Source organism: Pelodiscus sinensis, chromosome 1, assembly GCF_052426305.1.
Source record: "Pelodiscus sinensis isolate ZL-2025 chromosome 1, ASM5242630v1, whole genome shotgun sequence".
Classification (NCBI taxonomy): domain Eukaryota; kingdom Metazoa; phylum Chordata; order Testudines; family Trionychidae; genus Pelodiscus; species Pelodiscus sinensis.
This window is the reverse complement of record NC_143052.1, coordinates 232,946,859-232,969,220: the sequence shown is the minus strand read 5'-3', so window position 1 is coordinate 232,969,220 and position 22,362 is coordinate 232,946,859. Positions and strand designations below refer to the sequence as shown.

The 22,362-nt window shown below is 48.3% G+C and overlaps 1 protein-coding gene across 5 annotated transcripts in view; it reads right to left on the bottom strand.

Moving 5' to 3' along the window:
* UBE3A (ubiquitin protein ligase E3A) overlaps positions 1-19,100 on the bottom strand; it is a 90,494-nt gene extending 71,394 nt beyond the window's left edge. For all 5 annotated transcript variants that reach the window (XM_075916491.2, XM_075916509.2, XM_075916485.2 and 2 more), the window contains exon 1: positions 18,728-19,100. The gene's annotated coding sequence lies outside the window, so the exon portion shown is untranslated. The remainder of the gene's footprint in view (positions 1-18,727) is intronic.
* Between the last annotated feature and the right edge of the window lie 3,262 nt (positions 19,101-22,362).

Sequence of the window (22,362 nt, the reverse complement as noted above, 5' to 3'; positions counted from 1 at the left end):
AGTTTGCAGATGACACTAAGCTAGGGGAAGAGGTAGACACACTGGAGGGAAAGGATAGAGTCCAGAGTGACTTAGACAAATTGGAGGATTGGGCCACAAGAAATCTGATGAGGTTCAACAAGGACAAGTGAAGAGTCCTGCACTTGGGATGGAAGAATCCCAAGCATTGTTACAGGCTGGGGACAACTGGCTAACTAGCAGTTCTGCAGAAAAGGACCTGGGGGTTACAGTGGATGAGAAGCTGGACATGAGTCAACAGTGTGCCCTTGTAGCCAAGAAGGCTAATGGCATATTAGGTTGCATTAAGAGGAGCATTGCCAGTCGATCTAGAGATGTGATTATTCCATTTTACTTGGCTCTGGTGAGGCCACATCTGGAGTATTGTGTCCAGTTCTGGGCCCCCAATTTCAGGAAGGATGTGGACGCATTGGAGAGGGACCAGCGGAGAACAACCAAAATGATTAGTGGGCTGGAGCATATTACCTATGAGGAGAGGCTGAGGGAGTTGGGTTTATTTAGTCTGCAGAAGAGAAGAGTGAGGGGGGATTTGATAGCAGCCTTCAACTTCCTGAAGGGAGGTTTCAAAGAGGCTGGAGAAAGGCTGTTCACAGTAGTGATGGATGGCAGAACAAGGAACAATGGTCTCAAGTTGCAGTTGGAGAGGTCCAGGTTGGATATTAGGAAAAACTATTTCACTTGGAGGGTGGTGAAGCACTGGAATGGGTTACCTAGGGAAGTAGTGGAGTCTCCATCCCTAGAGATGTTTAAGTCCCAGCTTGACAAAGCCCTGGCTGGGTTGATTTAATTGGGATAGGTTCTGGCTTGGGCAGGGGACTGGCCTTGATGGCCTTCTAAGGTCTCTTCCAGCTCTGTGATACTTGAGAGTGGATCCCCCCCTCCCCACTGGTTATATAGGGAAGTGTTAAAAGCTTCTGTGTGGTGGAGTGGTGACAAACTCTAAATAGCAAAAATGGTACATCTGCCTGCAACTCCTATGTCTCACTGGACCACTCAACAGGCAATGAGACTGTACTTACTTCTATTGTAGTTTCAGTAAATGGTTAAAATCCACCTGCTTTCTCTTGGACTGACTGAATTGTTCTGGTGGAAAAGCAGTTCATACCAGAAAACTTACCACTCACAGGATCACATGAAACAAAATAGGTGCATGAAACATTATATTCCTATATGTATAACAGTCACCACATGATCCTTATCAAGCCACAGAAAGAGCAGGGCCAGGCGAGGCATAGTACACCACACACTACTCTGGCTTACTGTCTTTCAAAGCCTCCTGGAACAGTACAGCTCTATGTTGAGTTCTTCTAATAGCCTATTAACTGGGTGTTAAAACACAGCAGACAGCATTTCCACCTCTATTCTGGGGGAAAGTCCCCCCCTTGTTTCACATATATTATGAAGGATACAGCAGCTCTGAAATATCACTGGGAGTCCAATCTTCTGAGTAATGAAGCCAGTGACCATTCAGATGACTAAAAGCACATTCAACCATCATTCTTCATCTGCTGAGTTGATAGCTGAAATTGTTTCTTTGATGTTGTCAAGGTGGCAGGTATTTTGACTTCATGTGCCAGGGAAGGCTGAATCCCTCACACGATCACTAAAGGCATTTCAACATTTTTATCTACCGTATATTCCGGCGTACAAGACGACCTCTGATGTTAAAAAACATCCCCCAAAAATCGGGGGTCGTCTTGTACGCCGGATGCCCCGCCGCCGGAGCCCCTCCGCGGCTTTGAAAGCCTCGGGGGAAGCCGGCGGCGGGGCATCCCAGGCGCGCATGGGCTGCCCCCCCGCCGGAGCCCCTCCGCGGCTTTGAAAGCCTCGGGGGAAGCCGGCGGGGGGGCATCCCAGGCGCGCATGGGCTGCCCCCCCGCCGGAGCCCCTCCGCGGCTTTGAAAGCCTCGGGGGAAGCCGGCGGCGGGGCATCCCAGGCGCGCATGGGCTGCCCCCCTGCCGGAGCCCCTCCGCGGCTTTGAAGCGGGGGAAGCGGCGCGGAGGGGCTCCGGCGGGGGGGCAGCCCATGCGCGCCTGGGATGCCCCCCCCGCCAGCTTCCCCCGAGGCTTTCAAAGCCGCGGAGGGGCTCCGGCGGGGGGGCAGCCCATGCGCGCCTGGGATGCCCCCCTGCCGGCTTCCCCCGAGGCTTTCAAAGCCGCGGAGGGGCTCCGGCGGGAGGGGGGGGGGGGGGCAGCCCAGGCGCTCCTGGCGGCTTTGCTCCCGGTGCCTCTGGTCTGCTGGGGACCATCTCCAGCAGACCAGGGACACCGGGAGCAAAGGAGGCGGAGGGGCGCTGGGGTATAAGATGAAACCCTATCTTTTAATTAAAAAGATAGGGGGTCGTCTTATACACCCAGTCGCCCTATACGCCGGAAAATACGGTACTCAAAATCTTCTGGTCAGGAAAAAAAAGTCCCTGCTTGTAGTTTCTGAAGAGTCCTATGTTCTTAAAGATGTTTTGTATCTTTTCTGACCAGCCCAACTTGGCGCCTGTAAAGCATCCCCAGTGATCTACCAATGGATTGCATAATCATAGTAAAATAGCCCTTTTTGTTGAAGTACTCAGTAGAAAGGTGGTCTGGTGGCAAAACCGGGAGGTGGGCACCATCTCTCTCTCTACACTGCAGTTGGGAACACCAGTGCTACAAATCCATCAACTATGCCTTGCAAGTAGCCCCGAGTCACATTCTTGCATAGCTGGAGTTGATTACTACCCATGCACACTTGCAACTGCCCTTGCAGGCAATGTTCTGACTCCCCAGTAGCAAACTAGAATTGCACATTTCCACAGTGTGATCACAACTTACTTCTCTACTACTAGTGGAACTCTCATTTTGGTGTCCCTGTATTCTGAGATGAGCTCAGTGCAGACCTAGAAATGTGGCCTTGTGCATCCAAAAATTCTGAAGCTGCTGCGCATCATACCAAACCAGCATTATGATTGCCATTCCACCTGTCAGTGTGTTTCTCAGGCCCAGAAGCAGTGCTTCACTGTCTAGAGTTGCTCTGTGATCTCCAACAACCTTTAATTGGTTCTCGCTATAGAATCATAGAATACTAGGACTGGAAGGGACCTCAAAAGGTCATCAAGTCCAGTCCCCTGCCCTCGTGGCAGGACCAAATACTGTCTAGACCATCCCTGATAGACAGTTATCTAACCTACTCTTAAATATCTCCAGAGATGGGGATTCCACAACCTCCCTAGCCAATTTATTCCAGTTTTTAACTACCCTGACAGGAACTTTTTCCTAATGTCCAACCTAAACCTCCCTTGCTGCAGTTTAAGCCCATTGCTTCTTGTTCTATCCTCAGAGGCCAAGATGAACAAGTTTTCTCCCTCCTCCTTATGACACCCTTTTAGATACCTGAAAACGGCTATCATGTCTCCCCTCAGTTTTCTCTTTTCTAAACTAAACAAACCCAGTTCTTTCAGCCTTCCCTCATAGGTCATGTTCTCTAGACCTTTAATCATTCTTGTTGCTCTTTTCCAGACCCTCTCCAATTTCTCCACATCTTTCTTGAAATGCGGTGCCCAGAATTGGACACAATACTCCAACTAACCAGAGCAGAGTAGAGCAGAAGAATGACTTCATGTCTTGCTCACAACATACCTGTTAATACATCCCAGAATCATGTTTGCTTTTTTCTGCAACAGCATTACACTGCTGACTCTCATTCAGCTTGTGGTCCAACTATAACCCCACATCCCTTTCTGCCGTACTCCTTCCTAGACAGTCGCTTCCCATTCGGTATGTGTGAAACTGATTGTTCCGTCCTAAGTGGAGCACTTTACATTTGTCTTTATTAATCTTCATGCTGTTTACCTCAGACCATTTCTCTAATTTGTGCAGATCATTTTGAATTATGACCCTATCCTCCAGAGCAGTTGCAACCCCTCCCAGCTTGGTATCATCTGCAAACTTAAGCGTACTTTCTATGCCAATATCTAAATCGTTGATGAAGATATTGAACAGAGCCGGTCTCAAAAATGCCTGTTCATTTTTTTAATTGTATCCTTTGGTATATATGGTTGTGACTATTTTCTTCCACTATTTGATCTGAGGAAGTGGGTCTGGCCCACGAAAGCTCATCATCTAATAAACCATCTTGTTAGTCTTTAAAGTGCTACATAGCCCTGTATTTTGGTCCCAAAAACAGATCCCTGTGGAACCCCACTTGTTATACCTTTCCAGTAGGATTGTGAACCATTAATAACTACTCTCTGAGCATGGTTATCCAGCCAGTTATGCACCCACCTTATAGTAGCCCCATCTAAGTTGTATTTGCCTAGTTTATTGATAAGAATATCATGTGAGACCGTATCAAATGCCTTACTAAAGTCTAGGTATACCACATCCACCGCTTCTCCCTTATCCACAAGACTCGTTATCCTATCAAAGAAAGCTATCAGATTGGTTTGACTCGATTTATTCTTTACAAATCCATGCTGGCTCTTCCCTATCATCTTGCCACCTTCCAAGTGTTTACAGACGATTTCCTTAATTACTTGCTCCATTATCTTTCCTGGCACAAAGGTTAAACTAACTGGTCTGTAGTTTCCTGGGTTGTTCTTATTTCCCTTTTTATAAATGGGCACTATATATTTCCCCTTTTCCAGTCTTCTGGAATCTCTCGTGTCCCATGATTTTACAAAGATGATAGCTAGAGGCTCAGATACCTCCTCTATCACCTTCTTGAGTATTCTAGGATGCATTTCATCAGGCCCTGGTGACTTGCAGGCATCTAACTTTTCTAGGTGATTTTTAACTTGTTCTTTTTTTATTTTATCTTCTAAACCTCCCCCCTTCCCACTAGCATTCACTATGTTAGGCATTCCTTCAGACTTCTCGGTGAAGACTGAAACAAAGAAGTCATTAAGCATCTCTGCCATTTCCAAGTTTCCTGTTACTGTTTCTCCCTCCTCACTGACCAGTAGGCCTACCCTGTCCTTGGTCTTCCTCTTGCTTCTAATGTATTTATAAAAATTCTTCTTGTTTCCCTTTATTCCCGTAGGTAGTTTGAGCTCATTTTGTGCCTTTGCCTTTTTATAATCGTGCTCCTGCATTCCTATGTTGTCCCACAGTCATCTAGCCTCCAAGGAAGGCTGTTCCCTATTCATTTGTTTTTCCTTGTGGTGCTCCAGGATTGTGCGCCCTGTGCTTTTAATAGTCATGACAATAGCACAGAGCTGTGAAAAACTCCATGATTCTTTCAGAGATGGCAAACAGCCAGGAGGACTTCATGAGTTTGTGGAATTTGGTAAAAAAAAAAAGTAAGAATAGTAGGCTAATATTATGGAATGGATGCAGCTGCAAACTGGAAATCTGAGTCATGCTACCAGTCATCCCATGCAAGTCATTTGGCTCCATCATGCATTGCCAAAACTTCCAGAAATGTTATGCACTTAATGGTGGTGAGTTGTGCAATGATATGCCTATCCATCATGCATTGCACTTGACAGTGATACAAGCACACTTGGTGAATATGCACACTGCTGACAGAAGCCAAGTATGTACATGCACAAGTGATGGCTAACTTTGGTGTCCATGTATCAATGTAACTTGAGTCTATATAAGTTTGTAGTGGAGAAAGGAAATCAAGAGCATCACAGCTAAATATAAGGTGAAACAGATTGCTTATTTCAAGGGATCATACAAGGAAGTAGCTTGCTAACACTTCTCCAGTCACTTGTGAAGGAATGCAGGGTTGGGGGTCGGGGGGGGGGGGGGGGAAGTATGGAAATCAAGTGGGTTATAGAAAGCCATAAATCCTGAGTTTCTATTCAGTTCATGATTTTTTAATGTCTGTTGAAAGCTTAAATTCATAACTTCAGATTTGTCTTTTGGAGTGTTTGCTTTTTTACGCTGAGGACTGAGAGGTCAGATCTAGAGAACTTTTCACAAAGTGATTACTCTGTAAGAGTTCCTTTGAGCACATAGTGATTGTCTAGTTTCATCCAAGTAGTTTTTACTGGATCATTTAGTGCATTGGATGAGGCTGTGATAGGTATGTTTAGAACCAATGCATCTTGAAAGGTGAGTTATGTTAAGCAATAACTGTTGTAGCAGTGGAGAAATATCCACATATTTCCATAGGTTTTGCAACTGATGTTCTGGCAAGGTTTTGTGCCTCAGTTGGTGAGCCCTGTGTGATAAATTTGGAGTGACTGGGGGTTGTTTGAAGCTTAGAAGAGGAAGTTCAGGAAAGATTTTTTCAGAATGTTGTACCCATTGCGTACAAGTTGTATCTATTTGACAGTATGCCACATGATTCCACAGTGGGTTGGTAGGTGATAACCAGATGGGTATAGCCAGAGTGCTTTTTATTTCTGCACTGAAGAAAGATCACGCATGATATTTGGGTGACACATTCCGTGATGTGATCTACTTCTCCGGTGCAGCATTCTTGTTTGGTGAAGGTGGTGTTAAGGAGTATATACCAGACTTTCTTCTTAGAGCATATTCTATGACACATGAGCCCCTAGCAGTCAAACAGATTTGTTGATGCATTTGAAGGATTACTGGACCTGTGAAAGAAGGTGTGGTGATTCATGGGGTCTTTGTTGTATTCCATTATTGAAGCTGATTAAGTTGCAAAGGAAGTTGATGCTCATGTGGGAGTGTTTTGAGAGTTTAATGGGTGGTGCTTATTGAAGCGGTGGTGGGAATCTATGACGAAGTTTAGGTTGTCTGTTCAGAGGATGAATGTAAAACTGTTACAGGTGAAGATGAAATGTATGAGTTTGGAGAGGAGTATAAGTTTGGAGAGGAGTTTGTTGTGGATATCTTATGGTTGTCCATTATATCTTGTAAGTATTTGAGGCAGGTAATGATGCTGTCATTGTGAGGGATGTTGGTTACAGAGAAGTGACACACATGGTGGCAAGGATGGTGTTCTGATGGAAGATGTTAATGTTGCAGTTTTCAAAGAAAGTTGATTGTGTTCTGGTGGAATCTGGCCCTTTGTCTGGTGAGCGGTTTAAGGATAGGAGTTCTAATACTCCTTTAGTAAGTGCTGTGGCCAGATATGGGAAGTCTTTTTGGGTTCCCTTGTTTATGTATCTTAGGAAACATGTAGAAGGTCTCAGGACTGGGTCTGTTGAAGATGAGATTGTAGAGTTTCCCTTATCTTTTTGCCCCAAACAACTCAAAGACAGACACACCATATTACTGGTGGGTGAACACTTTTACAAAGAGATCACTTTGTATCTGACTCCTCAGTTCTAGTCCACAAAGAAACCCTACAGACCACCTTCAAATGACAAGCTTGGAAGCTTAATTTACTGCTTTGCTAGATACAATTCACGTAGCTATGAGACAGCAAACAGGGATGTCAATGTGTAGACATCTACACGATTAACCAATAAACCTGGGTTTATCAGTTAATCCTGTCAACTACAGTAAAACTCCATTGGTCCGGCACCTGATGGTCCGGCACGCCTGATGGTCCAGCACCATCAGGAACCCGGAAGTGTTCCGGGCAGCTGGACCATTGGAGCTGCTCTGCCCCCGGCTTCCCCGATTCAGCCACTGCTGAAACTGACCAGCAGCTGAATCGGGGAAGCTGAGGGCAGAGCAACTGGAGTGCTGCCGGTAGGGCCCGTAGCGCTGCCCCTCGGCGCTGCGGGACCAACTCGGCAGCACCTCAGCTCTCCCCGATTCAGCCACCGCTGAAACTGACCAGCAGCTGACTCTGGGAAGCCCAAGGCAGAGCTGCTCTGCCCCGGGCTTCCCGGAGTCAGCCACTGGTCAGTTTCAGCAGTGGCTGACTTGGGGACGCGGGGGCAGAGCAGCTGGGGTGCTGCCAGATTGGTCCGGTATCACCGGCCCTTGGCGCTGCGGGACCACCCTAGCTGCTCTGCCCCAGGCATCCCCAAGAACAACTGGGGTGCTGCCGGGTTGGTCTTGCCACACCAAGGGGCGGCGCTACCGGACCAACCCGGCAGCACCCCACCTGCTCTGCCACAGGCACCCCGATTCAGCTGCTGCTGAAACTGACCAGCAGCGGCTGAATCGGGGACGCCTGGGGCAGAGCCAGACTATCGGAAGGGAGGGCTATGAGGGGTCTGGGGTGGCATTCCCCCCATACCACCCTAGATTCCTCATAGCCCCACCTTCCGATAGTCCGTCATATCTGATAATCCGGCACCCCCTGGGTCCTAAAGGTGCCAGATTATCGGAAGTTTACTGTACATGCATTTCCCACCCTCAACCCCCGCTACCTCTGCATCTGACAGAGGCAGCAGTACAGAGGGTGAGGGGGGCATGTGGGAGCCAATACACGTGGGGAGCCAACTTTTAAGCTTACTCTCAGTGTGTGCCGGCTCCATAGACTCTCCGGCACTTTCTCTCCCCGCCCTCGCTGCCTCCTCCTATTAGAGGCAGCAGTGCAGGGCGGAGGGAGGGAGTAAGGTATCCATGGTGGGCCTGGGGCTCTTCCTCCTCTCCATGGGGGGGGTCGCGAGCTCCCCGTGGACAGGGACTGCTGCTGTGGATAAGCCTTGTCTGCAGGGAGCTTGGACCACCTGTGGACAGAGGCTGCCTCTACCCTTCTACCAGAGGTAGCAGTGTAGGATGGCAGGTGGGAGGCTGTTTTTTTTAAACCAGCTCCCCTCATGAAGTGTATCTGCCCGCCACCCCACACTGCTGCCTCTGATAGACAGGCAACAGTGCAGAGTTGCAGGAGGCTCCCTGGGAGCGGGGCCAGAGTGCACTGGCTTCCAGCCCCACCTTCAAGGACTATTGAATAGTTGTATAATGACCAAAGTTTCATGCTGTTATAGTGTAATTAAATAATCATGTACCTAACACCCCCAACAACAAATGCACACATCAAGGCTATAAAGTCTCTTTCACCTACCAAGGAAAGCCCAAGTCTTCTGTTCAGATTAGTTTCAGAAGTTTCTCTTAAACACAGTTCCCCCAACCCCTAAAAATAAATAAATAAATAAATAAATAAAAAAGGCAGCAGGATACTTCAAAGAAGTGGGTGGCTCACTCCTCTTGCCTCAGCTGCTGAGGTGAGGATTCAAAAACACCCCCTACATAGTTCTACTCAGCTGAGCAATTGTAGCTCTTCCTCTGGGTTCTCCACAATTCTGCAAAAGGCGGTGGAAAAGGGGAAGAAAGGTAGCAGAAAAAAACTGAAGTAGCTGACACCATCTCTAGTTTCTTCCAACCAGGGGATTTGTAAAAGTGATAAGAGGAAGCATGCTCAACTTTTAAAAATAAAAAGTCAAACACAGTGACAACTTACCTCCTCATTCCTACATAACGATGGTTAAAAAGGAGGCATTTATATTTAATCAACTGGCCTTTTCCTCCAGTTGATATGAAATGCTTTTTTAGAATTAGTTTGGGAGAATGTCTTAGGGGAGCCTAAAACAGAAGCAGATCACTACTTCCTGGAACATATTTTTCTTCATTCTAATGAATCTATTCTCTTAAACTACTGTTTCATTTTATTATAATTTAATTAATAAGCCATTTTATCCTTTATTCCCTGCTCCACAATCTGTCCCCCTCCTCTTTACATGAAAGTCTTCCTCTCCCCACGTGTCAAAATTAATTAATATACTCGCATCTACAGATCTATTAATTTATACAAGTAGGGCCCTACCAAATTCACGGCCCTGAAATATACTTGTCATGGAGCCTAAAATCTGGTCTTGTGTGTGCTTTTATCCTATCGTATACAGATTTCATGGGGTAGACCAGTGTTTCAAATTAGAGGTCCCAATGCAAAAGGGAGATGCTGGGGCCCTCCCAAGGTTATTTTAGGGGACTTGTGATATTAACACCCTTACTTCTGTGCTGCATTCAGAGCTGGGTGGTTGGGAAGTGGCAGCTGTTGCCTGAGGGCCCAGATCTACATGCAGCAGTGGAGAAGTATAGATGGCATATGGTAATTTTCACCCTTATTTCTGGCTGGGGGCTACCTTCAGAGCTGGGGTCCCAGACAGGAAGCCACCATTTTCCTGATGCTCTGCTGTGAAGGGAGCATGATCATCATCAGCAGCAGCATAGAAGTAAAGGTAGCAATAGAACCTTTTCTATCTTGATTACTATTAAATCTCAACCCTGGCTTATTTCTCACATTTGCTTCCTTCAATCCTGTTTCCATGCCGCAGTCTAAGGAATCTGCAAGCTTCCTCTATTTCAAATCTGTTCTCTCCATGTTCAGTACTGTCATCTTCCCTAAAAAAGTGAAGTTATTTTTATTTCATTTAATCTCTTACCTACACAATACCAGACATATGTTTACTACTTTTGACTACCTCCTCAAGCTGGTAATGAAAGCAAAATTCCTCTCTTCAGGATCTCATTGATCGTTTGGAATTTTTTCCTTCAAGAAAATTCCAGTTAACATTAGAGTGCAATGGTCCTTGTCTAATGCTTCTCCCTTATTGCAGAGTTAGGAGGTAGATCTTGGAAACATCTCATCCATGACAGCACAAAGTAGCAGCCAGAAGAGACATTAAACTTTAAGGGTCTCTCTGCACTAAAATGAAACACCTGCAGCTGGCCACTGACAGCTGCTGTGGCTTCGAGGTATCAGGCTGCAGGGCAATTAAACTGCAGTGTAGATACAGGCAGTCCCCGGGTTACGTACAAGATAGGGACTGTAGGTTTGTTCTTAAGTTGAATTTGTATGTAAGTCGGAACTGGTACATATTGTAGGGGAAACTCTAGCCAAACATTTCTCCAGAGCTCAGTTTTATTCTCCCACACCTCACTTCCCTCAGTCCTTTATTCTCAAGCTGAGGTGTCTGCTGAGAAAAGCCGCTCCTTGTCTCCCTGGTCTGCTGGGGGGGTGGGGGGGTGCTAGCTTCCTATCTCCCTGGTCTGTGGGGGGGGAAGCAACTAGTGCGGGGTTGCCACACCCCGTTTGTAAGTAGGGATCTGATGTAAGTCGGATCCATGTAACCCGGGGACTGCCTGTATTTGAGATTGGTCTGGAACCTCAGAAGCCTGATTCTAGCCCAATCCTGAAGGGCTACAATGCAATTTTACAACCTTGCAACTTGAGATCTGTGAGCGCATATCAGCAGACACAGGAGTGTTTTACTGCAGTGTAGACATACAGTAAAGTACTGGCAGTTTTCCCTAAATGCCTCTGGAGATCTAGCTACTACATGCATGAATATTCCTGGAGAGAAGGGTGGGCCTGTTTCATACCTATGAGAAAAACTGAACACCTAAACTTTCTCATGTTCAACCCCCTACAGAGACGTTGCACTGTCTCCTTTGTTATAGAGCACCCACTCAAAGTAACCAGTTTGAATATCACCATATCTTATGTCACTTTCCTGTCCCAAGTATGTGTGTATAAGATGCCAAATCCCTACTTCATGAAAGACTGGGAGACAAAGGAGCATCAGTGGAACCACTTTTCCATTCATTTGTAGAGAGGTGGTGGAAAGGAAATCAAAAGACATGCAACAGCAAGTCCAATTAACATCAGAGAGAAATGCTAATGCCCAACACCTCTGAAAATTAAGCCCTTATAGTGCACAGGCAGTTTCATTATATGCAAGACAAAAGCAGAAAGGATAACCCAAGGAATACCACACACCAAAGTAGTACAAGTACTTGTTCTCTGGGCTCATGGGCTCTATGTCAAAGTTGTTGCAGGTTACTTACATCAGGGCTACTCAATTTGGAAGCTCCAGGGGCCACAATGATACAGCAGATGCCGAGGACCGCAACTTAAGTGTGGTTGCATATACTTGCAAATTTTATATATATATATATATATATATATATATATATATATATATATATATATATATATATATATATATATGCGCAAATAGCTTCTTTCACCACACTGACAGGCATGAATACAAAGATTAAAGCAAGACTACAGAACACACCTCATTTAAGTCTGTTCTGCTGATAGTAATAAAATGCAATATTTACCCGATTTCCACCTATGACAGCACTTTTAATGAACAATGACCGTCCAGGAATTTAACTACTAAAATGCGTATCAATGGAAGATCATTATATTGACTTGCCATTGAGGAGCGTGTTTCCATTGGAGGCCATGTTCAAAGGGTCCCACCCGTGGGCTGCTTGTTGAGCCCTGCATAAACCCAAACTGCACCGTGGGCCATGGGCCACACTTAGGCTGTGGCTCCATGTTGAGTAGCCCTGGCTTACATGAATAATCTACTAAGAGGGAACTACAAGTGGACCCGATTATCACCACCAGCTGTAGGAAGGACTTATTCCTTCATGAGAATTTGTGTGTTAATTCATTCTGAGCTTAATTTATTACACTGACCCAATCCCATGAGTTCTGAATATCTTCAGCTTTCACTGATAATATTTTTGAGAGATAGGAGAGAAAGAAGAAAAGTACAGCTATAGTTTGTGTATGCTTTAACACAAATAGTTTATGTACTGTAAACTGCTTTTTATGGCAGATGTCAAAGTAATGTACATAATATCTCAGAATACCTCAATAAGTTATATAAGTATACACCTATTTTACAAATAGGTAAATAGATGAGAAAATACATTTGCAATGCAGAAAAGGTGTGGTTGCACATCAACCAGACTTCTTGATTTTTTTACATTCAAATAATATTTTATCAACCATTACAAGTGTCATATCCAAAGGATTATTGAAGTTGCTGAAGCAAGAATACAGGATTAAAATATCCCACCTATCGTGTCATGATGCATTTGTAAATCAACACTTAAATTGGCAGATTATTAAATAGTAAAAATTAAGCTATTAAATACTTCTTACAGTGATACATTGATGTCTACAGCAGGTTTTGTGAGATGTGTAAATTAACAGGTAAGAAAACTTTTCTAGAGTAAATAAGTGAACAATAGTTTTCCTCTATTATTTATTACAAAAAATGAAGCTGAAAAATGTTAGCCATATACAAGATGCACAGCTTTTCAGAGTCTATGGACTGAAAATGCAACAGTGGTATATTGGTTTAGTTGACGTGGTGTTAGTTAAAATTCAAATAACCCGTCTATGTTAGTACAACTATCAGGGATTGGTGGTAGTTATGGTGTGAAAATTTAGAAGGTATCATAGGGCAGATAAGCCCATTAAGATTTTGCAATAACATCACCATCATGCTTTCTAACTTTTTCCAAGTGAGCATGGTTTATTTAAAGGGTTCAACTGTATAGTAGGGATGTTCAAATGTGTTTAATCAAGTAAATATGTAACTGCTGAAATTTTCAGCTGTTACACACAGGGATGGGGGGGATCCCACCCGGCCTCCCTCCCTTTACTGCTTCTGATACAGAGTCAGCATGGTGGGGGGAGGAAGGTAGGCGGCTTCCTGGGAGCTGGTGTGCACATACTGGGAGCCAGCATGTAACCTTGAAGGTTAACCAGTTTCATCAGTTAAACATGTACAGTAAAACTCCATTAGTCCGGCATCCAATGCTCCGGGACTCCTGATGGTCCGGCACCATCAGGAACCCGGAAGTGCTGGGGCAGCCGGACAGGCTTCCCCCATTCAGCTGCTGCTGAAACTGACCAGCAGCTGAATCGGGGAAGCCGGGAGCAGAGCAGCTGGGGTGCTGCGGGGTTGGTCTCGTAGCGCTGCCCCTCTGGGCTGCGGGACCAACCCGGCAGCAACCCAGCTGCTCTTGGGGATGCCTGGGGCAGAGCAGCTGGGGTGCTGCCGGGTTGGTCCCGCAGCGCCGAGGGGCGGCGCTACAAGACCAACCCGGCAGCACCCCAGCTGCTTTGCCCCAGGAGTTGGGATTCAGCCACTGCTGAAACTGACCAGCAGCGTCAGTTTCACCAGCAGGCTGAATCCGGATGCCTGGAGCAGAGCAGCTGAGGTACTGCGGGGTTGGTCTCGTAGCGCCGCCCCTCGGCGCTGCGGGACCAACCCGGCAGCACTCCAGCTGCTCTGCCCCAGGCGTCCCCAAGAGCAGCTGGAGTGCTGCTGGGTTGGTGCCATAGCGCTGCCCCTCGGCGCTGCGGGACCAACCCGGCAGCACCCTAGCTGCTCTATTGCAGGCATCCCCGATTCAGCTGCTGCTGAAACTGACCAGCAGCGGCTGAATCAGGGACGCCTGGGGCAGAGCCGGACTACTGTAAGGGGGGGCTTTGAGGGGTCTGGGGTGGCATCCCCTCCCACCCCACTCCAGACCCCTCATAGCCCCCCCTTCTGATAGTCCGGCATATCTGATAATCCGGCACCCCCTGGGTCCTAAAGGTGCCGGATTATCGGAAGTTTACTGTAGATGGTTACACTATCATATCCTTATTGTATAGCTTCTGAAATCAACCAAAATTCTACTTTAAGAAGTTGCATGCAAAAAGTGTAGCTTCAATTCAGAAACATCTATCTTGGCTACAAAGTTCTGTAATATTGTATCATTGGCAGCAATGCGAAGTGACAGGGGGCTCCCCACGAGTGGAGCCAAAAGTACCCAGGCTACTATCCCCACCCCCAAGGGACTATCAAATAATTGTGCGACCACCAAGATTTGATGCAGTTACATGATTATTAAATTAATTGGTAACTAATATCCCTACTGCAGAGCCCACAGTGCATGTAACTGTGTAACTGGTATGATTTTCAGCAATTACATGGTTACATTTTTAAACACATTTTTACATCCCCATTAATTAGTTAGTTTTTATAGTTTTTAGCTGCCAATCACAGGGAACATCGCTGACATTTGTCTTTAAGTAACTGCAGTAATATGTAGAATGAGTTATAAACAAACTGGTGTGCATTTTTAAAGGAAAGAGGTACAATGCTGGAATTTCTACAGGATCTAGATTTATCCAATGGAATTCACTCGCACAAAAAGTAATAATGACCACGGTCCTCACCAGTTTCAGAGCTAAATACAATAAAGTCTTTGTTATCCAACATGTTGGAGGATTTGCGGGGGGGGGGGGGGGGGGGGAGGGGGGGGGAGGTGGGCGGGGTGCTGAGAAGTCAAATATTGTGGTTAGAATTAGGATTGTGGTCAGAATTAGGATTGTGGTAGGGGCTCCAGGCTCTGGGCTGAGACTGAGAACTCTGGGGTAAAGCCAAAAACAAGGGGAATCTTGGCTGGGGAAAAGTTAGGTGTGGGACTGGGTGAGAGTTCCAGCTGGGTGGGGGGGGGGGGGTATGAGCTATGGGGTAGGCCAGAGATGAGAAGTTGAGGATGCAGGAGGAGGCTCCAGGCTAGGGCCAAGCAGTGCAGAAGAGGATGCAGGGTTTGGGCTTGAAAAGCAGGTCTAGCTGGGGGGGAGGGGGGGGGGGGGTTCAGGGCAGGGCATTAGGACACAGGAGGGGTTTCAGTGCCAGATCTAGGAAGGGTTAATCAAAATAATGACCTTCCCTTTAATTGATTAACCAGATAATCATTACATCTAATGGATTAACCAATTAAATGAGATTTTACAGACCTAGATTCAGGTTGTGCTCCCCGCAAGTGGCAACGCGCCCCTGCTACTTCTAGGCAGATGCATAGCTATGCGGCTCTGCACATGCTGCTTCTGCCTGCAGTTGCTGTCTCCACAGCTCTCATCAGATGCATTTCCTGGACAACAGGAGCTGCAGAGCCAGCACTTGGGTAGTGCACAGAGCCTCCATGGCCATTTTTTCACATAAGAGAAGCAGGGACAGGTCACCACTTCTGGGTAGCCACACGGAGTGAGGTAGGGAATTTTCTGGCCCCACGCCAATGGGACTTTCAATGAAGATCAGAAATGTTAGTTTTATAGAACTTTCCAGATGATTTGGGGCAGGATAACACAGCTTTTACTGTATCCAACTAATTTCTTCAACCTACATTTCCTTCAATAACGCCTTTTCTCAGATACAGAAGCACATATACCCTCACATTAAAATCGAAACAAAAAATAAGTTACAAGCAAATAAAACTATTTTTCAAATTGTAAGAACTGAAGATTAATATTTTTACTTAAACATTAGTAAAAGTCAAAAAAGCTAATATTGCAAATCATTGGGAAAGGGATAAATAAAAAGAATGGAAATATCATTGTCACTATAGAAGTCCACAACATGCTCACATCTTCAATACTGCATACATGTATACTCACCAGATCTCAAAATATATATTGGAATTGGAAAAGGCCAATAAGGATGTAAAATTCCGTTTAATCAGTTAAAAGTTAAGTTGAACTGGTTAACTTGATTACATGGAGGCAAGTAGGGGGGCCCCACCACCCAGGGGCTGCTGAGCTAGGCCAGATGAGGACAGAGGCTGCTCCGACCGGGCTAGTGCGCCCTCCACCCACAATGGGCCCCTCTGGGCTGGAGCAGCCTCCTGTGGAGGGTGGGAGAAGGCTGTTCCAGCCCCCAGCAGTTAACCGCGATGATGATACTTAACAGTGATGCATACCAGTTCATCATTCACACCCCTAAATGGCAACGAAGATTATTAGGGTAATTGAAGGGCTTCTACATAAAGAAAAAAAAATAAGACTGGTACTTTTCAACTTGAAAAAGAGATAGCTAAGGCGGGATACAATAGAGGTCTATAAAATTGCCGTGGAGAACATAAATAAGAAAGTATTATTTACTCCTCATAACACAAGAGTTAGGGGTCACCAAATGAAATTAAGAGGCACAGGTTCAAAACAAACAAAAGGAAGGATTTCTTCACACAACACAGTTAATCTGTGGAATTCTCTGCCAAACGATTTTGAAAGCCAGGAATAAAACAAAATTCAAAAAAGAACAAGATAATTTCATGGAGAGGTCCTTCAATGGCTGAGCAGGTATGCATATCATGCCCTTAAATGGCTCTAGCCTGTTTGCCAGAAGCTGGGAACAGAAGACATCAAATGGATCACTTGATTATCTACAGGAAACCCCCAAGTTGCGACCGCCCAAGTTATAACCCCTGTACTTATAAAAATGGTTGTAAGAGTGGAGGGGGCTGAAAATCCCAGAGGTCTGTCCTCAGCCCCTCGTTTACGATGGCACACAGCACCTATCGCAAATGAGGGTTTGAGTTATGATGCCCCCGACTTGTGACACTTCCCCGGGAATTGACTGTGTCACAAGTTGGGGGACACCTGTATTCTGTTCATGCCCTCTGAAGCACCTGAACACTGGTCACTGTTAAAAGATAGGATACTGGGCTAGATGGATAACTGGTGTAAGCCAGTATTACCATTCTTATGCATTTTAATTTTAAATTTTTTGGGAGGTATTAATACTGTAGTGATGGAAAACAGAAATGTAGACAGAACAAATATCTTCTTTTAAACTCCACTGTGATGAGTAGTGCACTAGATTACCTTATGATATCATTATCAATTGTTTTAAGAGTGGTTTAATATTAGAACAGTTGGCACAAAACTAGAGTTATTCTGACAGAAATGTGCAAATAAAAGTGACAAGAATTAGAAATAATTAAAATCTGCATATTCAGATAAGTCAATATGATGGAAGTTATTTTGGAAAGTCATTCAAATTAATTTCATATACAAACATTTGAGAGATTTAAGTTACAAGATAAATGTGATTACAGTTCACACACACTAATAAACATTTTCATAGTATCATAAAATGATAGGTTTAATAGATACAGATTCTGTTTCCCAGCTTTTTTGTGTTTTCAGTTCACATGATGTATTATATTACTTGTTCTATCTGGTAGCACACAAAAACTGCTTGGCACGTCTCAATAAAATACAATAAAAAAACCCATCAAGATTTCTGCCCTAAAACTGTTCCTCCACCACTCCCCCCGCCACAGATACCTTAGGTTTGATGTCCTGTACCAATAAGACTAAGATCCAGCAAATTGATTCTAGCAGGCCTGTGTGTGTGTGTACAGAGGCCCACTGAAGTCCATACACACAGGTGTCAGATCACATAGTGATGCCCAGAACACATTTCCAGCCCAAAGATGCTTACAACCTCAAGACAAAATTACTAAGAAAGTATAGGAAAGCTTTCCTTAGCTGTAACAACCTTAACAAGATCAGCATTTAAGGTTTGTGTTTATAGTTTACATACACACAACTGATCAATTTAATAAAGTTTGTCTATAGCTCTAGCAGTTGTACTTTAAAGATTGTGTCTCAGTTCTTTATAATCTGGAACCCACAGAAGAAAGCCTCATGGCCTGGGTTCACAGACTGAAAGTAGGTGAGTGGACAATGCTGTGAAGCCCGGGGTCAGGGTGGAGGCCAGGGTGTCAAAAACCCAGCTTCAGCCCACACCACAACTTCTAAGCACTGTCTATGCAGCAGTTTTTAAAGCACCAGAACAAGCCCTGCTATCCAAAGCCTGTTGCTCCCGGGCTGGGACGCTTGCTCCTGGTCAGTTCCAAAAGGCCGCACAGACTTACCCAGCAAGGCTAAGTGACGTGCCCAAGGTCACACAGGAAGTGGGTGACAGAGCAGGGCCCTGAAGTCGCCCCAGCTACTGCCCAAAGCACTGGGTCGTGCTTCCACTTCACCCCCCGTCCCCAGTCAGAAAGCAGCAGCCCCATGTTTGGGAGATCTCCTACATCATGTACCCCCGGACACCCCGCACTCTACCCCCCCACCCGCCGGCCTCGGGGCCACCACTGAGCCCCATCTCCCGCCGACCGCCCCATCCCCGCCCCACCCCGACTGCGGAGGCCTCCCTGCAAAGCCCAGCGACGAAAGCGAAACTGCCCCAGCAGGGACACGCGGGCCTGGGCCCCGCGGCGCCCGTCTCCGGGCCGCGCCTCCCCCCGCCCCGCTACGCACCTGTGCGCTGCGGCCTGCTCCCCGGCGCGGGCCTGACGCTGCAGCTGCTGCCCCCAGGCTCATGCGGGGCCCGCGCTGCTCTCGGGGCGGGGGAGGCGGCGCCGCTGCTGCCTGGGCCGGGCCGGGCTGCGCCGCGGGGACGGGAGCTGCGGCCTCGGCGGCTCCGGAGGGCGGGCGAGGCCGGCGGGGCGGGCTGGGGGTCTGGCAGTGGCGGCGGTCGGCCGGGGAGGTGGGCAGGGCCCGCTCTGAGCCTCTCTCACCCCGAGCCCAGCGCCACCATCTTGGGCGAAACGCGAATATCGGCGCGGCGCAGCCTCGGAGGACTCGCGGGCATAGCAGGGTATCCCGGCGTGCGCCGCGCTCCTGATCAGGACGCTCTACCTTCCGCCCGGAACCATAGAGTCCCCCACCTTTCCCATTGGACAGGGGGTGGGGAGGAGGGAAGGACACGGAAGTTGGCCCTGCCGGGTGTCGCGGTGGCCATCTTGGGGTCGGGCAGTTTCCTGCCGCCAGGGGAGACGCGCTTACAAGTCGCCTCCACCCCCTAGTTAGCGGGGCCGGGAGTGGGGGAGGGGCCCTGAGGGGTAAGGAAGGGGGGAGGTGCCAAACCCCGCCCCGCGCAGAGGGGTGTGACGTGCGCGCGCGCCGGAACAGGCTGCAGCGGCGCGATCTCGACCGTTAGCCCCGCGCGCCTTGTGTCGCCTCCACCCTCCCGCCCGTGGAACGGCCTCGCCGCGCGGCTCTCCGGGGGCTGCCACGGGGGGAGCGCTGTAGGGAGACTCGTTTGCAAGGCCCCTCCCCCCGCCATGTCCAATCCCGCCACTGGCCGCCGGCAAATGTCAGGGCCCCGGCGCAGCAGCAGCGCCAAGTGGTAGCTGCAGCCGTGGGAAGTGAGCGCAGCAGCGCCTAGAGCGGGGCCCTCCCCCGCATACAAGTGCTGGATGGGCCTCGTTGCGGGAGAGAGGGGAGGGGGGATTGGGGACGCGCTAGGCCAGGCCAGTGTTTCGCTATTTTATTTGGCCGAGGAACCCTTTTCAGCTTTCCAGAATTTCAAGGAGCCCCTAGGTTTGTTAAGCAAAAAAAAAAAAGGGGGGGGGAGGGAAAATCCCCACCAATGCATGAAAATCACATTCCTTCCCCACGACCCCCTTTCTTGAGGCCTCATTGCTCTGTTCCCCTCCTCTCCATCACTTGCCATCCCCAGCCCTTATACACTCTCCCTGGGTTGAGACAGGAGGTGCGGGCTCTGGGGTGGGAATGAGGGATTTGGGTGTGGGAAGGGGTGAGAAGTGCAAGCTCTGGGAGGGAATTTGGATGCAGGAGAAGGGGATGCTGGCTCAGGGAGGGGGCTCCAGGCTAGGGAGTGCTGGGCTCAGGTGGAAGGTTGGGTTGCCGAGCATGTCACAGGCCTGTGGATGTGAGGGTGCAGGAGTTTGGGTTGAATATGTGAGGGGCTCAGGAGATTGTGAGAATGATGGGCTCCGGACACAGATTTGTGATGTGTGGATGGTGCAGGAGTGTTGTGGCAGAAGACGAGGATGTGGGGATGCAGGAGTTTAGGGAAGTAAGAGGCTCAGGACAGGGGGTTCCAGTGTATGACAGGCTCAGATTTGGGGTCAGGTGATGCAGGCGTGTTATGATGTTGCAGTGAGATGGGGGTTTGGACCCAATTGGGGGCTTGTTGGCCAGGCTTCATTTTTAAATAAAATATTATGTCAAACTCAAAAAGTTTTAGCGTTGTCTTTATTTATGACGGGGGTAAGGAACTTTTTTTGAGTCAAGGGTCACTGACCCACAGAAAAGTCAGTTGGGGCCACACAAGTGAGATGCAAAATAAGCCCAACAACCCTCCAAAAAACCCCAAGCCTCACTGATGTGGTCCCAAATGTGCTGGTGGGGGCAGGGGGCAGAGTGAAAGTGTGTTCTGGGGCTGGGGAGAGGGTGCTGCTGGGTGGAAGGATGCTGGCTCAGGTGGCAGGGTGCTGGGGCAAGCAGGCAGGTGGCAGGGTGCTGGGGTCAGGGACATGGTCCTGCTGGGCACTAAGGTGACTGGCAGGGTCCTGGGGCCAGGGACAGGGAGGGGACTTGGGTAGAGTTGGACCTCCCTGATCTGGCACCCTCTGGACCTGCCCTGGTGCCAGATGAGGGATTTTTGGACCAGGGAAGGTCATTTCAGGGCTCCTGGTTCCCCCCCCCCGCCCCCCACTAGGCTTCTTTGCACCTCTATCCCCTGCAACCCAATTGAGCTGCCCACCCCTGCTGGTTCCCTGCACCTCCCCCAAAACCATCCCCCACAATCCAAGGGAGTACAGCAGCAGTTCCCTGCAGCCCCTCACAGCCCAGCTGAGCTGCCCATCTGTTCCGTATGCCCTCCCCCATTCACCTCAGCCTAGCTGAGCCCTGCACTGGTTCCCTGCATGCCTCCCCCACAGTACAGCTGAGCCCCGTTTCCCTGCACCTCTCCCAAGCTCCCCAAAACTGTTGAGCCAAGTGCCAGTTCCCTGCCCCTCCCTCCCCCCTTGAGTCTAGCCCCAGTTCCCAGTACCTTCCTCCTCCTGCAGCCAAACTGAGCTCTGAGCCCCCCCACACACACCCCGCAGCCCAGCCCAGCTCCCCAGAGCTCCCCACTCTGCAACCCAGCTGAGCTCAATTTCCCTGCACCTTCCCCCAAACCATGCAGACATGCTGAGCCAGCGCAGATTCCCTGCCCCTGTCTCCCTCCTGCCCTCCCCTTGGCTGTGTCTACACTGGCACGATCTTGCGCCAAAGTGGCCGCTCTTGCGCAAAAACTTGCTTCCTGTCTACACTGGCTGCATGTTCTTATGCAAGTACACTGTATGAAATCAGGGCTTCTTGAACAAGAACTATGATGCTCCCGCTCAGGAATAAGCCCTTTTGCGCAACTATTCTTGCGCAAGAGGCCAGTGTGGACAGGCAACATGAATTTATTGTGCAAGAAAGCCCTATGGCTAAAATGGCCATCGACGCTTTCTTGGGCAAGAGAACATCCACACTGCCATAGATGCTCTTGTGCAAAAGCACAGCTCGCAAGTACTGAGTTCATGTGGCTTGTTTGGGTGTGCCACAGTGGCACCCAAGTTATTAATACATATTTTTAAACCTTTACCTTTTCTCTCTGCTGCCATGTCTCCTCCCCTTGTTCCATCAGCCCCCCATCTCCTCACCCTCCTCTGCTGTCCTAACTCCTGCCCTTCTCATTGCCCTCAGCCCTCCTGCGACCTGCCCCCCTCCACCAGCCCTTCTCTCCCCTCTGTACCCAGTCCTCCAGTAGCCCCACTCTGATCATGTGAGCCACCCCTCCTCATCCCGTCTTCTAACACCTCCCTCTACAAACCTGCCCTGCATCTCTCCTCTGGTGCTGGTCCCTCCCCTGCAGGTGTCTGCCCTTCTGCTTCACCCCAGAATCCCCTGGCACCTGCACCTTCTCTTACTCCTGCAACCTCCTGGTGCCTCTCCCTTCCCTCACTGCCCCTACCTTCTTTGCCCTCTTTTTCCCTGATGCCCACCCCCTCACCACCCTCTGCCCCAGTTCCCCTCGTGTCCCTCTGTGCCCTCACACATGACTTGCGCCATCCCGGCCTTCCTCATGCCCACCTCTTCTTTCAAGCCTTCTC